Raw genomic sequence first — 14,572 nt, forward strand, 5'->3', positions numbered from 1 at the left:
GATCTTGAGGTCCTTCTGCTCTCAGTTCAATGATCTAGTGAGTTTATAATTGATGGGGGGGGAGATTGTGAGAAAGCAGAAAGGGGGAAAAGAAGGGAAAGAGGCGGAGCAGAGGAAGAGGAGGGGAGAGGAGCAGGGCAAAGGGAGGAGGGGAAAGGGAGAAGAGGAAGAGGAGGAGGAAAGAGAAAGAGGAAGAAGATGGTGGTGTTAATGGTGACACATTAGGGATGATTGATGATGACTTGAGACAGAGTTGGCAAAGCAGCTTTTCCCTCTGGGGTGAGGGTGATAATGCATATGAATTCGAGTGTACAGTATGTCTATCTGGGAGGAGGGCAGGACTTACCAGTCCTTCCTACTCCCTCCCCGGTTGGTGGCCCAGCCCAAGGAGACCCCTTTGAAGTCTTCCCTCCCCAACTCTGAAAACCAAACTCCCACCTTCCCTCCTGCCACCCCAGGTGGTATGCGTGGGCCTATGTCTTTCTTAGGAAGAGGGGATGTTAATGTGCAAAGAGCTGGGTGATTTTTGCATGCACATGTAAGTGTGTGAATGTATTTATGTAGGGGGGGGAGAAGGAGAGACAGAAAGATAGAGACAGAGACAAACAGAGACAGAGAAAGAGACAGGGGAGGGAAGGAGAGAGACAGAGAAAGGGAGGGAGGGAGGGAAGGAGAAAGGAAGGTGAGAAAAAGAGAGAGAGACAGAGGGAGGAAGGGAGGGAATGAGAGAGGGAGGGAGGGTGATAGAGACTGAGAGACAGAAAGAGAACAAATGTGTTTTCCTGCCTATATCAGAGCTTGCAAGTCTTTTCTTTTGTGTGAGCATCTGAGGGAGGTGCACATAATCATCACAATTGCTACAATTTCTACAGTGCTGAGGCCTTGCCTCGCCACAATGGGTGGTGCTGGGAGCAGCAGCCTTCTTGTCCCCAGTTCCTGAGAAAGCTTCATCTGGGAGAAGTGACTGGTGCAGGGTCACCTCGCTGACGGGCACCCACTCTGATATTTGGACTCTGACAGTCCTGCAGTCTTTAAGCTATCGGCACAGCCAGCAGGCCTTAATCGGCCCAGCTGTGTGCGCACCTGAAGCAGGGGCCTGTGGATTTGGGGTGTACCTGACATTTGGATGTTAGAGGGAAGAGCAGGGAGAGAGACTAGCAGGATATGAAACCCGGGGCCTGAACCAGAGCCTTCTGCCTGATGCTCAGTGACCCTCTCCTCGACCCCAGCCAACCTCCCAGGCCAGGAGGAAAAAGGTGGCAGGAAGGGCTCCCCTACGCACAGCCTGGGTCCCGGCCTCCTGTCCCCCCCAGGTTGTAGCTGTGCCGTGGCCGCGATGTGTTTGTGTCTGTGTCAGAGGTGGGATCCACGTCTGCATCTGGACAAGTGTGCATGCTTGTTCCTGAGTGGGGATGTTCGTGCATCTGTGTGTGTGAACACCGAGGTGTGACTGTTTCCGTGCCCCTGAGGGAGTCTCTGCGTGTTCTGGATTGTGCCCCGTGCTACAGTGGGGAACGATGTGTGTGTGTGTGTGTGTGTGTGTGTGTGTGTGCCTTTTTCATCTTTCCCTGACATCTCCCCTCCTCTCAGATGACAATGAGAGTGAGTGGGAGGATCTGGGGAGGGGAAGGAGCAGGGGCAGCAATTACTCTGTCAGTGATGGGAGGAGGGCGGGCGGGAGCCATGTCAGGTTTCCTCTGACTCTGTTCCCCCAGATCCCCCTGAAACTTAACCCATCCTGACGACACCACGGATTCCGGCCCAGACAGACACAGACGCACTCACTTACCCAGGGACCCCCGTGGACACACACCCACCCTAACATTCTCGGGCACAGACATCCTCACACTAGTTACATACCTACTCGAGAAACACACACACTCCCCCTCAGAGCCGGAGGGCCCAGGAGGCGCCCACCCCCACCCCAGAATCCCCGCTCCGAGATCCGAGGGGCCATGAGGCACCTGCCACAACCTGAGAAGCCCTGCCCCCCCACTAGGGGAGCGCCCACTCTCCTTCCCTCTCTGCCTGATGCTTCTAGTCCAGCTTTCTGAGGCTAAGAGGCTGCCTCTAATCCTTCTCTCGGGAGGACCCTTTCAGGCAGTTCCTTGGTCTTCTCAGCCTGAAACATTCTCTTTTCCTCCACCCCATTGTCTCCAGTTCAGCTTCCTAGAGTGTGGACAGACAGAGTCCTCTAGACATGGACAGATATGGGCAGAAGGCAGCCGGGCTGTCCGGCAGCTAGTCCAGGGCTGCTTTTCAGAGTCTTTGGAGGGGACTTTTTTGGCTGCTGTATCACACACAAGGTATTTCTTTACCAAACTCAGTTGCCAAGGAGCCTTCAGCCTGCCGCCCAGGTCCAAAGAGACCGGGAAGCTTTGCATTTCAACAGCCCAGAGAGAATGAGGATCTCAGACACTGGGGAGGGGAAAACGCCAACTTTACCTTAGTGTAGGGCGGCTGTAGGTTGCAAAGTCCTGAGTAGGAAGGAGAAATGAAGGAAACAAGCTTTTATTAAGGGCTGATTATGTGCCAGGTTTATGTGCTTCACAACAGCCTCGAGGTGGTAGGAGCTGTTATTTTCTACATTTTACATATAGGGAAACTGAGGCAGACAGGGTTTGAGAGCAGCTAGATGCCACTGAAGAGTGTCAGACCTGAATTTGGGGAGATTCATCTTTAATATGGCTTCAGACACTAGCTGTGTAATCCACTTAACCCTGTTTGCCTCAGTTTACTCATCTGTAAAATAAAAATACTCCAAACAGGGTCACAAAGAATCAGCCTCAACTTAAAACGACTGAATAAACCCAATGATTGGAACTGATCTTCCCGACTGCAAGCCCAGTGTTCTGTCCACTATTCCTCCGAGCTTGCCTGGGTTTGGGCCACTTCCCACATCTGAAGGATTGGACAATTCTAATCCCTACTGTAGCATCATCACAATTCCCGGCACCGATCCCGGGCTGTCTAATTGTTACTTCAGAATATACCTTCTCCATGAGGAGGCTTCTTTTCCTGCTTCCTTCCAATACCGGCCCTGGACCCACCAAGTTCCAGAGATTGGAGATGGGGAGGAAGGATTGTTACAAGCTTGCAGGATGCTTGGGTATGATGACATAGAGAGCTCTGGGAGGGGCAAGATCTAGTGTTCAAATCTAGGCTGTTACAAATTCATTGACATTGATTATATACTTTTCTTCCATGGGCTCAGTTTTCCTGTCTGAAAAATGGGACTGCACGACATAGTGAACCAGGAAGCTTTCTCTCTGACTATCCTGACAGTGCCATCACAGGCAAGCCCTTTTATTTCTCTGCCTCCTGACCAGATCTCTAAAACCAGGGCTCAAGCACACTGACAAAAATCTCAGATCTGTACCTTCTAAAAATGGGGGCAATAACTCCCGCCTTCCAGGACTAGGCTAAGAGGAACAGGATTGACTTATTGACTTGTTAGTAGAATGACGATGCTCATGGAGATAGTGAGCCAGGAAATAATGTCCTCCACCTAGTCTGTTTCCTTCTTTTAACAATTACTCACATTTCTATAGCAGCTTAAGATTTACAAAGGTTTTTTTTTTTTTTCACCATCTTGTGGGGGTGGGGAGCACAAAGGTTAATAACCCTAATTTTATAGATTGAAACTGAGTCAGGGAAGGAGATTTTAACTTGAAAACTAGAAGACTGGAAATCATTCAGTCCTCATTTTATAGATTATGAAGCTGAGACTCAGGAAAAGATTTCTCTCTCTGTTTCTCTCTTTGTCTCTGTCTCTCTCTCATAATCAAGTTTAATTAAGAGATTTTAACTCAGATCCCCCTGACTCCAGGACTCTAACCACTGCACTACCTGGCTGCTCTGAAAGGTTTCTTTCAAGGTCAGTAGCCAGAATTAGATTCAGTTCTGATTCCCAGCGGGAGTCACTGAGGCTTGGAGCCCCCTAGTGAAGGTGAGTCTCTCTCTCCCGAGACAGCCCATTTCACCTGAGAATCATTTTCCTCTTCATGGCTTCCGGCCGCTGCTCTCCATTCTGCTCCTAGGGCCAAGAAGGACCCTCTGCCCCTGTGCTTCAGAAACCTGAAGGCATCGTCTGTCCCCATCCCTCGACCTTTAAATCTTACGTGAGGCTAACCGTGCCCATTTCTTCCAAACCGACTATTGCATGGAAGTGTCACAAAGTCGTTCCCCACTCCCATAGCCTTCCTCTGGGTGTTCTGCAGGTATCCTGTGACTTCCATTAACCAGGGCTACCAAAGAGGGGTTAGGGACAGTAAAGATGGAGTGTCCCCAGCAGATCGGGGGCCCTTCCTGCCAGCGGCTCCAGGAGCAGCCTAGCCCCCCTCTGCACCCAGGCTGCATCAAGTCTGAGATCTGGGAGCTGAACACCTTCCCTGCCTGGAGTTCAGTGCCCCTAAAATCCAGGTAACAGGCCTCAGAAATCCGGGAGCCAGCCCCGAGAACCAGGCTGCAAGGCCCAGAGAGCCCAGGCAGCGCCCAGGGAGAGCAGATTGACCTTAGTGTTCCAGTGAATACAACAGTGGCTCCTGCCAGGTTCCTGGGGATGGGGGGGGGGTGACCAGAGACAAGTGTTTCTGTGTCACCTGGTGATGTGCCCAGAGGAAGAGGGAGGGAGGAGGGGGCAGGGCCACTGGGGAATGAGGTGTAGCCAGGAAAGATTCCTCCCTGAGTCCAGTTGGTATTCGTCTGCGAGCCCCCTCCCCGCCCCTCCCGGCACGCGCGTGCGCGCGCGCGGAACCCCTTCCCCCCTACACCAAGTCTTGTCCACCCCACCAGCTGGAGAGTCCTGGGGGACCAGAAGGGGAAAATTGTCCTGGACAAAACCGAGGGCGCCGTCCAGGATCTGCCTTGGGAAAGATGGGGTACTCTCCCTGGCTTCAGACTGCCGAGGACCCCGCCAGCAGAGTGGGCGAGGAGTGCCCCCCGGACCTGCACGGGGTGGAGGGCGGGGCGCTGTCCGGCCAGGCGGGGGAGGGGAACGACCTTGCCCCGGCCGGCCTGCCTCGGGGATGGGACCGGGAGGGAGCTTGCGGCTCGGACCTTGGCAAGAGGCTCCTTTTCCGAGTCACCTGCTCCCCGAGCCGCCGGTGGCCTCGGCCCGGCTGTGCCTCTGGCCCCAGAAGGCAGACGGTCGGGGGCGGGCGTAAGGGAGGCGGAGCGGGGCGAGGCGGGGCCGCGGGAAACCCGACCCTCCCCGGCCCCCAGCAGCCCGGGCCGCCCCCTGCTCCGCCCCCCGCGCGCTCGGAGCCTCCTGCGGCTGAGCCCTGCCGCCCCGGGGGAGCCGCAGAGCCGGGAGAGCGGGAGGGTGGGCGAGTCGGGCTACCGGGATCCCGAATCGGAGCCGCCTGGCGGGGCGAGCCCTCGGCACCGAACCCACGGGCCGTAGCCGCCGGGACCCAGCACAGTCCCCCGGCCGCCCTCGGGATCCCCAGCCCAAACCCCTGCTCCGCCGTCGGGGAGCGGGCTCCTCCAGCTGCCCCGCCTGCAGAGCGCTCGAAGATCGCCCGCCGTCTAGGACTTCGGAGGCCCCAGCCGTGTCCGCCGCTGCCCCCCGGGCCCGGGATGACTGGGGCTCGGGGCTGAGGCCGGCGCCGGCGCCGGGACTGGACGGGGCGGCCCCCCGGCCCCATGGGCCAGCCGGCCCAGCCCCCCCGCGGCCGCCCCCTTCGGGCTGGGCCGGCTGGGATGGAGCCACGGCGCTGCCCAGGGGTCCCCGGGGCTCGGCCGGGCTCGGGTGGCCGGGGCCGGCGCCTCTGAGGGACAGCGCGGCCCGGGAGCCAGGTAAGGACGCGCCCTCCCCCCGGCCCTCCCGCCCTCCCTCCCTCTCCCGCGGCCCTGGGGGATTGAGAGACCTCAGGGACAGAGCTGGGGTCCGGGCCGCTGCCCCTGGGAAGTGGCCCATCCGTGAGGTCCCGCCGGGGAGCGGGCGGCTCCCGGGGGAGGGATGATCCGGAGAGGCGAGCCGAAGGAGGAGGATTCGCCCGAGGATGGGGGTTGTGGGACACTGGGAGTGAGGGGTGGGGTCTGTTTGGCATGGGTCACCGTGCGGCGAGAGGGACTTCTGCAGGTGGGAGCGGAGAGGTCCGGCGGAGGCCAGTGGGAGGGGGCTGGGAATGTGGGGAAGGGGATTGATAGTCTGTGGTCTGAGGAAGACTGACTGGAAGGTCAGTAGGGAAGAGGGGCATTTCAGGGGTCTGGATTAGTGGGAGGGGAGGGGTCCTGGAGGAGAAAGAGGCTCAGCGCGCAAAGAGGGGGCCTGTCTGTGTGATGAGGAAATTTGAAAGGTTACTAGGGCGCTCAGCGGAAGGGGGGCCACGACTGATCTCCTTGGGGCTCAGGTCCCCCGTCTTCCTCTGTCCCTCATTCTGACCAGCACCTTCTGTCCTTCCTGAGCACTGAATGCGCTGAGTTCCGGGGCTTCCCCTCCTAGGGTCCCTCCACCTCCACCTTGCCCACTCTCAATGCCATCAAACCCACCCCGCCCCCACCTCCCGTCTGCCGGACGGGAAAACTGTCCTTGTCCCTTTGTCGCCCCTTCCCGGGTGAGAAGGGCTTTGGTCGGGGGCAGCAGGGGCCCTTTGGAGGCAGCGAGGGGCGGCCGCCTGCTCCCCTTCCCAGATGCAGCTGCGGCGAAGTAAACATCTGTCGGCAGCCGGTTCCCAGCCACCAGCCTGCTCTCCTGCCTGCTCACCCGGGGACACGGTGTCCTCCCCCCAGGGCGAGGCCCTCCCCCCCTCTCTTGGGGCGCTGCAGCCAGAGACCACATGGGGGCACCAGCGAGTAGGAGAAGCCGACTTCAGTGGGTCTGGGGGCGGAGGGGGTGGGGGCGTGCGAAGGTTCTGGGGCTGGCCTGGAAGGGGGGGCTGTACCTGGCTTGTCCGGAACGGGGGAAGCCGGGTGGAGGAGTGCGTGGCTCTAAACCAGCTCCGGCGCTTTCCGAGTTTCCAGGACCTTCCTTTTACTGACTCCTAGGAACTATTTAGACTAATATCCTCCCCCTTTCCCGACTCCTCAGGACCCAATACTCCCGGTTTTGTAATACTGGGGGAAACCGAGGCCCGGAGCTGGTAAGAAACAGAATTTTCTGGTGCGGAAGCAGGGTTTGTAGAAGGGAGTTAATATTTTCTTTAAAAAATCCTGTTTTCAGGAAAGAAGGATCTAAGCTTAAGGCAGAAAGTCCAAAAGAGGGAGGGGAACACCCAGGAACTGTACTAGTGAAGGGAAATGCCCCTTCTCAGCATATTTATTCCCAAAGGAAACAGCAAGATTTAACCTTGGGCTTAGAGGGCCAGTCTGGGTATCTTGGGCCCACGTTTGTGTACAGGGCTGTATGAGACAACCCCAGGGTGGCCTGGGGGTAGTTGTGGAGAGGGGAAGAGACTGGGTGCTAAGAGCCCTGTGGTCCTGCTCTGTCCCATCTGAGAGCCCTCATGGTCCTGCTCTGTCCCATCTGAGAGCCCTGTGGTCCTGCTCTGTCCCATCTGAGAGCCCTCATGGTCCTGCTCTGTCCCATCTGAGAGCCCTGTGGTCCTGCTCTGTCCCATCTGAGAGCCCTCGTCGTCCTGCTCTGTCCCATCTGAGAGCCCTTGTGGTCCTGCTCTGTCCCATCTGAGAGCCCTGTGGTCCTGCTCAGTCCCATCTGAGAACCCTGATGGTCCTGCTCTGTCCCATCTGAGAGCCCTCATGGTCCTGCTCTGTCCCATCTGAGAGCCCTGTGGACCTGCTCAGTCCCATCTGAGAGCCCTGTGGTCCTGCTCTGTCCCATCTGAGAGCCCTCGTGGTCCTGCTCAGTCCCATCTGAGAGCCCTGTGGTCCTGCTCTGTCCCATCTGAGAGCCCTCGTGGTCCTGCTCTGTCCCATCTGAGAGCCCTTGTGGTCCTGCTCTGTCCCATCTGAGAGCCCTGATGGTCCTGCTCTGTCCCATCTGAGAGCCCTCATGGTCCTGCTCTGTCCCATCTGAGAGCCCTGTGGACCTGCTCAGTCCCATCTGAGAGCGCTGTGGTCCTGCTCTGTCCCATCTGAGAGCCCTCGTCGTCCTGCTCTGTCCCATCTGAGAGCCCTCGTGGTCCTGCTCAGTCCCATCTGAGAGCCCTGTGGTCCTGCTCAGTCCCATCTGAGAACCCTGATGGTCCTGCTCTGTCCCATCTGAGAGCCCTGTGGTCCTGCTCAGTCCCATCTGAGAGCCCTCATGGTCCTGCTCTGTCCCATCTGAGAGCCCTGTGGACCTGCTCAGTCCCATCTGAGAGCCCTGTGGTCCTGCTCTGTCCCATCTGAGAGCCCTGTGGACCTGCTCAGTCCCATCTGAGAGCCCTGTGGTCCTGCTCTATCCCATCTGAGAGCCCTCGTGGTCCTGCTCTGTCCCATCTGAGAGCCCTCGTGGTCCTGCTCAGTCCCATCTGAAAGCTCTGTGGTCCTGCTCAGTCCCATCTGAGAACCCTGGTGGTCCTGCTCTGTCCCATCTGAGAGCCCTCGTGGTCCTGCTCAGTCCCATCTGAAAGCTCTGTGGTCCTGCTCAGTCCCATCTGAGAACCCTGGTGGTCCTGCTCTGTCCCATCTGAGAGCGCTGTGGTCCTGCTCTGTCCAATCTGAGAGCCCTGGGGGTCCTGCTCTGTCCCCTGGTCTCAGGAGCCCTCCTAAGTCGCATTGTGATAGCCTAACTCTCAAGTATGAAATGTCCCCATGAAGGGGAGGAGAGCTGGGATACAACAAGAGAAATAGGATGGAGAAAATAAGGAGGAGAAATCTGCCCTTCAAAGTCTCAGACTCTTCCCAGCTGTTAGTTCTCTGGACTGTCTTTGACTCTGGGATTCCCCTATCCTTGAACACAAGATGTCACATCTGGAAGGGGACTTGGACATAAAGTATCCAAGCGGGGACCAGCTTTGGGGGAGCAGGTAGTCCAAGCCCTTTATGTATGTTACAGATGAAGAAACTGATTCATGGGGAAGTTACAAAATACCCAGATTTCTACTTCTAGAAACTGTCTGTCTTTTCCACCCTCTTCTGCCCCTTCCCTGAGTCTTATCATAAGTAGGATTGCCCCCCACCATCACCATCACTCAAGAGTGTGGAACTTCATGGTTCCTTATAAAAATCACAATTTCAGATTTGGAGGGACTCTCAGAGACCCAACCCATGCACTCCCCATTCCCAAATAAAATACCTATTCTGAAAGCAACATTTATATTTATGTGTGTGTGTGCATATATATGTATATAATATACACATACAAATTTATTTATATGTGTGTGCACACACACACTGTATATATAGTCTTACCTACTCCTCTTCACAAGAAGCCTGTGAATTAGATGATATTATCCCCATTTTGTAGATGTGAAAACTGAGAGTCAGAGAGGTTAATTCTGGCCCTGTTACCATATTCAATAAGAGTCTATGGAAGGATTGGAAGTTTTGGTCCTGTACTGTCTCCATTATGCCATATAGTTATCAGCTCTCTACAAAATACTTATAAATTGACTTTCTGGCCTCCAGTGAGGGGCAGCCCATCAGCTCTTGAGGAACTGTATCCCACACTTAGGTAGTTAAGTAGTAAATCCAAGACTCAAGGATAGGGACTGAGTGGCAGATAGAGACATCCTGCCCTGTTTGGCTACAAGACTGATAATCTGGGATTCTAGGCCGGACTCAGCAGCACCCACTGGTCCGGAGCTCTGATACTTTGCTCACTCTCACTCTTGCATAACTGGCAGTGTAGCTGACTGAGCCCTGGATTTGAACTTGAAGCAATTATGTTCAATGGTGTTCAAATCTCAGTCCTGCTGTTAATAACTCTTCCTTTTCGATAGCATGTGAGCTTTTTGAAGACAGGGACAGTTCATTTCTGTATCTTTACACTTAGCACAATCCTTGGCACATAGTAAGTGCTTAATAAATACTTATGGCTTAAAGTCTCAGCATCGTCCTCTGTGAAATGGGGACATGTGCCTTCTACCTCAAAAGTGCTCTGTAAGGTTTAATAAGCTTTATCTAGAGCTGGAAGAGTTCTTAGCATTAATATCATTTAGAGAAACTGGAGCCCAACTAGGGGAAGTTCCTTACTCGGGGTCACACAGTTAGCAAAGAGAAGAGCAGACGTTATATAATGCAAGTCACTAGGACTAGTGGGAGGCCTTTGGGAGCTGGTGTTGGAAAGTCTGAGAACAATGGTGGGGGAAGGCTAGAACAAGCAGCAGTTGTGCTGGGGAGGAACCCAGAGGAGGAAGAGTAAGGGACGGGGTCGCCCTTTAAACTCCAAAGTGTTTTTGTGGCCATGGTGGCCATGTTTATTATTCCTGTGGAACCGAGGCAGTCAGAGAGGGCTTCCTGGGACACGTGGGCCTTGAAGGATGGGGGGAGGTTCAGATATTGGGAGCATCAAGTTAGGAGAAGAGAGGAACCAGAGGTGAAAAGGGAGACCCTGTGGGATTGGGAGCTGGAGGGGAGATTAACGCTTGTGGGATCCAACCCCCTTGTTTTACTGGGAGGAAAAAGGCCCAGAGAGTGCAGGATGCCTGATCATGGTCACATAGGCAGCACCAGTAAGTACCGGGTTAGGATCTGAACCTCACCCTCTGACCAAGGCTCTTTCACTCCACAAATTGTCCTGAAGTCAGTGCCATCTCTGGAGTGAAAAACCTAGATGCTTTTTTCTCCTAAGCTGCAGAACTCCTAAAGACCCCATCTGGGGGACTGAGAGATGGGATGAGGTGGGCTACAGGACTAGAGAGGTCCTCTAGGGCCAAGATCAGGGGAAAGCTTCCTCCTGCTCACTACTCCTGAGCCTCCAGCAGTACGGCCTAATCCCAGAGAGCCAGGTGCTCCCAGGGGAGGTCATTCTGTGTCACTAAGGGGGTCTGAGGTCTTTGGGAGGCAAAGGATAGGGACCGTAGTGGTCTTTGAGGAGGTGGATTCTGGGTTCCTAATAGAGGGACAGGGCCACAGAATGCCAGAGCTGGGAGGGACCTTAGAATATAGAATGTCAGAGCTGGAAGGGACTTTAGAACTGATAATGTCCTAATTAAAGAGACCTTAGAATATAGAACTGGGACAGGGACCTTGGAACATGAAATGTCAGAACTAAAAGGGTCTTGGGACATGGAGTATGAGAGCTGAGGAGACATTGGAACCTGGAACGTTAGCACTAGAAGGGACTGGAACGTGAAATGTCAGAGCTGAGAGTGACCTTAGAACCCAGGAGGTCAGAGCTGGGAGGGCCCTTAGAGATCATTTCATCCAGGCTCCTCGTTTTACAGACGAGGGCCCAGAGAGGGGTTGTCTCTTCCTGGCCTAAGGCCACACAACTTGTAAGTCTGCTTGTGCCTTGGAGTCACTGCTGGGGGTCCCAATTGTCATGGGGGCAGGACTCAATAAAAGTCAGCTTTAAGTACGGACTCTTGGCCTTGAAGACTTGATCTCTGGACCATTCCCTGTGTCAAGGCTCAGGGGAAGATGGGACGCACTAAGGCTTCAGAGTCTACACAGATGTGGGTTCTTTGAGTGGCTGGTGTATGGAGGTAGAAGCTGAGGGAGACATGGGCACTCTGTAGTGTGGAACACTGTAAAGAGATCCAGGAGCATTGGGTCCTTGTTTCAGCTCTACCACGGATTCCTTGTGTGAGTTTAAGGGGATCCCTTCTTCTTCTGGGTCTCAGTTTCTCTGCCTGAGAAATGGAAGAGTTGGACTAAAAAGTAGGGAAGCTCCTTCCCTCCTTTGGCATCTTAAGAACTACAAATCCCCTTCCCTGACCCAAGTTTCTAGGAAGTCCTCATCTGATTTAGAACTGGAAGGGACCCCCAGGACCCTGTAGCCTACCCCTCTCCTTTCACAGATGATGAGTGCAGTGTCCAGGTCAGGAAGTGACTTGACCAGGCAGCAAGCACAGAGCTTAAATCTGAATCCAGGCCTCCCAGTTCCACATCGGATGTTCCTCCCCCAGCCTGGTCTAATTGTCCACCAGAGGAATGATTCCCTGGAGCCCCGTTGTGAGGGGGAGAGGGGCTGGGATCCTGCCTCCCCGCCCTGGCCCTCAGGATCCTGCACAGCAGGGCCCAGGCCAGGCAGCTCAGCAGTGCCAGCCCCAATTAGGCTGATCCTGTCACCTCCCTCCTGCTCCCCTCCCCCGCCCCAGATGCTGCCCTGGGCGGGTGCCAGGCCAAGGCAGCGTGGTCAAGGTGGGAACTTTATGGGGAGGCCCTGAGGAAATCAGCGGGGATCCAGCCTAACTCCACCCCTCCCCACACACACACTCTCTACCCGGTGCCAGGGACCCACTAGGTTTTTTCCACTCCCCATCAGTCTACCTAACTCCTTCCACTCCCACCCCCTCAGATTCCACCCTCTCCAACCCCATTGTAGTTATGTCAGTTGAGACTGAGACAGTGACTGTTCGGGATCCTTGACTCAGGCACTCAGTTCTCAGAGCAGAGCCGGTTCTTAGAGACCTTCTAGAGCCACCTGCTCATTTTACAGATGAGGAAACTGAGGCTGAGAAAGAGGGAAAGAGGCTGAGAAAGAGGGAAAGACCTGCTTCAAAGGCTCACGTAGTCCCATCTCCTCTGATTCCCAATCCAGGGTCCTTCCCGTGAGGTAAGGCTGGAGAGCTGCCAAGGGACCCTAGAGGTTACCGAATCCACCCTCCTTCCTTATTGTTCAGAAGGGGAAACTGAGGCTCTCACATGATTACCCAACTCTGACAAAACTTGGACAAGAGCCCAGGTTCTAGGCTCTCTCGCCACTTCTGGTATTCCGGAATGCTGGTTTCACAATCGGAAGAACTGGATTCCCTTCCCAGCCCTGCTCTTTCTCACCCTGGACAAACATAATTTTCCTTTTCTGGGTATTTTTTTCCTTCATCTTTTAAATAAAGGAGCAAGATTAAATGATTTCTAAGATACCTTCCTCTCTAAATCTCAAGAATCAATGGCCTTCTCAGGTCCGCTTGTGATCATGGAGAAATTACCCTCTCTGTCAGACTGTTATAACTCCCTCCCACCCCACAATACCCTAAGACTAGGAATGGAAGCCCCAAGTTTTCCTGCCCTAGGGACTCCTGACCCCACTGTTGAGTGCCAAAGAAGAACACACTTCCAAGAGTAGTGAGCTGGTAGAATCCTAATAGAGCCTTGGATGGCTTGTCAGTTTAAGACAGATGCCCTCAGATGTCTCTGATATCTCTGTAACTCTGTGATTACTGTCATAGCTCCCAGTGCCCAGCTCACACGGAGACTCTGACATCTGAATTTCAATAAAGAAAGAAATTCAGGGGGCAACTAGGTGGCGCAGTGGATAGAACGCCAGCCCTGAATTCAGGAGGACCCGAGTTCAAATGTGGTCACAGACACTTAACAAACTTCCTAGCTGTGTGACCCTGGGCAAGTCACTTAACCCCAGCCTCAGGGGGGGGGGGAAGTAAAAAAAAAAAAAAAAAGAAAGGAAGAAATTCAAGTCTACAGATCAATACTAAACTCCCCTCCTTGCCCCCCCTTTGTGCCTAGCCACATGTTGAACAGTTCCCTGAGAGATGGAGGAGGAGCAGAGGAGCTTCCAGTGTAAGGGATAGAGAAAAGGAATAGACAGTGTCATGAGACACACTCAGAAACAGAGAACAAATGAGAACCAAAAAGGAAGGAAACAAGGTGAGTTTGAGCAAATCCTGAGATTTAGAAGGAAGGATTCTGAAAGCCTCCAGAAGTGGGCTTCGGGCATCATCTGGAGTGGAACGGTCAGGCGAGGCTGCTCCGAGAAGCTCTGCCAAAGAGAAACAGGCTTTCTGTCTCATCTGGTCCAACCATCTTATCTTATCCCTGGGAAGTGAGAAGCCATGTTCCTGATTAAGGCTGAGTGGCCTTAGAATGAAGGGAAGAGCTGGCCGGGAAGGGGAAGGCACACCAGGAGGACAGGACCGCTCAAGCTAAGTTTTCTGGCTGGGAACGAGTCTAATGCACACAAGGTAGTGAGAACCCCAATCTGGATGGAGCTGGAGGGGAGGGCAGGAGAGAAATGAGGGGCAAGGGCAGGCGGACTATGAGATGGCAAGAAGAGTTAAGGCTAGACTAAGGCTCTAAAATACCAGACTCAGTTTGGACTTGATCAGGTTGGCAACTGGGAGTCCCTGACATGTCTTGAATAAGGGAGGGGACTGAATCAGATTTGGGTTCTGAGAAGGGAGAGATGGATGGTGGGAAAAGAAGGTAAGATGCTGGCTCTCTAGTGGTTGTGGGCTGGCACCTTTCAGGGCAATATAGTCATTTCCCCAGAGTCTCAGTTTCCTAATGTGTACAATGAGGAATATAAGAGATGCCCTCTAAAGTTGTAGAAGTTCCAGATTCTCTGGTTATGTGGTTCCCTCTCTCCACCTTTTCTCACCACCCATAATCTCCTATCATCCTCCCCCACCCCAGTTCATACAGACTGTCAGGTTTTGTCCCCAGCTTCATCTGAGGTAAGCCAGATCTCTGCCGTCTGGCCAGATCCCCTTCCCCCCGGCGGAGCGGCCCCCGTGTGCCCAGCCCCAACAGACAGAGCATCGGAAACAGCTGGCGGTCCAGATGT

General features: G+C 54.3%; 1 protein-coding gene across 2 annotated transcripts in view; it reads left to right on the plus strand.

Annotated features, from left to right (window-relative positions):
• NRTN (neurturin) overlaps positions 1–14,572 on the plus strand; it is a 51,927-nt gene that overhangs the window by 9,125 nt on the left and 28,230 nt on the right. Inside the window, exon 1 of one of the 2 annotated variants that reach the window (XM_074308812.1) lies at positions 5,252–5,799. The exons of the other annotated variant lie outside the window; for it this stretch is intronic. The gene's annotated coding sequence lies outside the window, so the exon portion shown is untranslated. Of the gene's footprint in view, positions 1–5,251; positions 5,800–14,572 lie in introns of those variants that run through there. 2 annotated transcript variants of the gene reach the window in all.

The sequence above is a fragment of the Sminthopsis crassicaudata genome, chromosome 1, assembly GCF_048593235.1.
Source record: "Sminthopsis crassicaudata isolate SCR6 chromosome 1, ASM4859323v1, whole genome shotgun sequence".
NCBI classification, from domain to species: domain Eukaryota; kingdom Metazoa; phylum Chordata; class Mammalia; order Dasyuromorphia; family Dasyuridae; genus Sminthopsis; species Sminthopsis crassicaudata.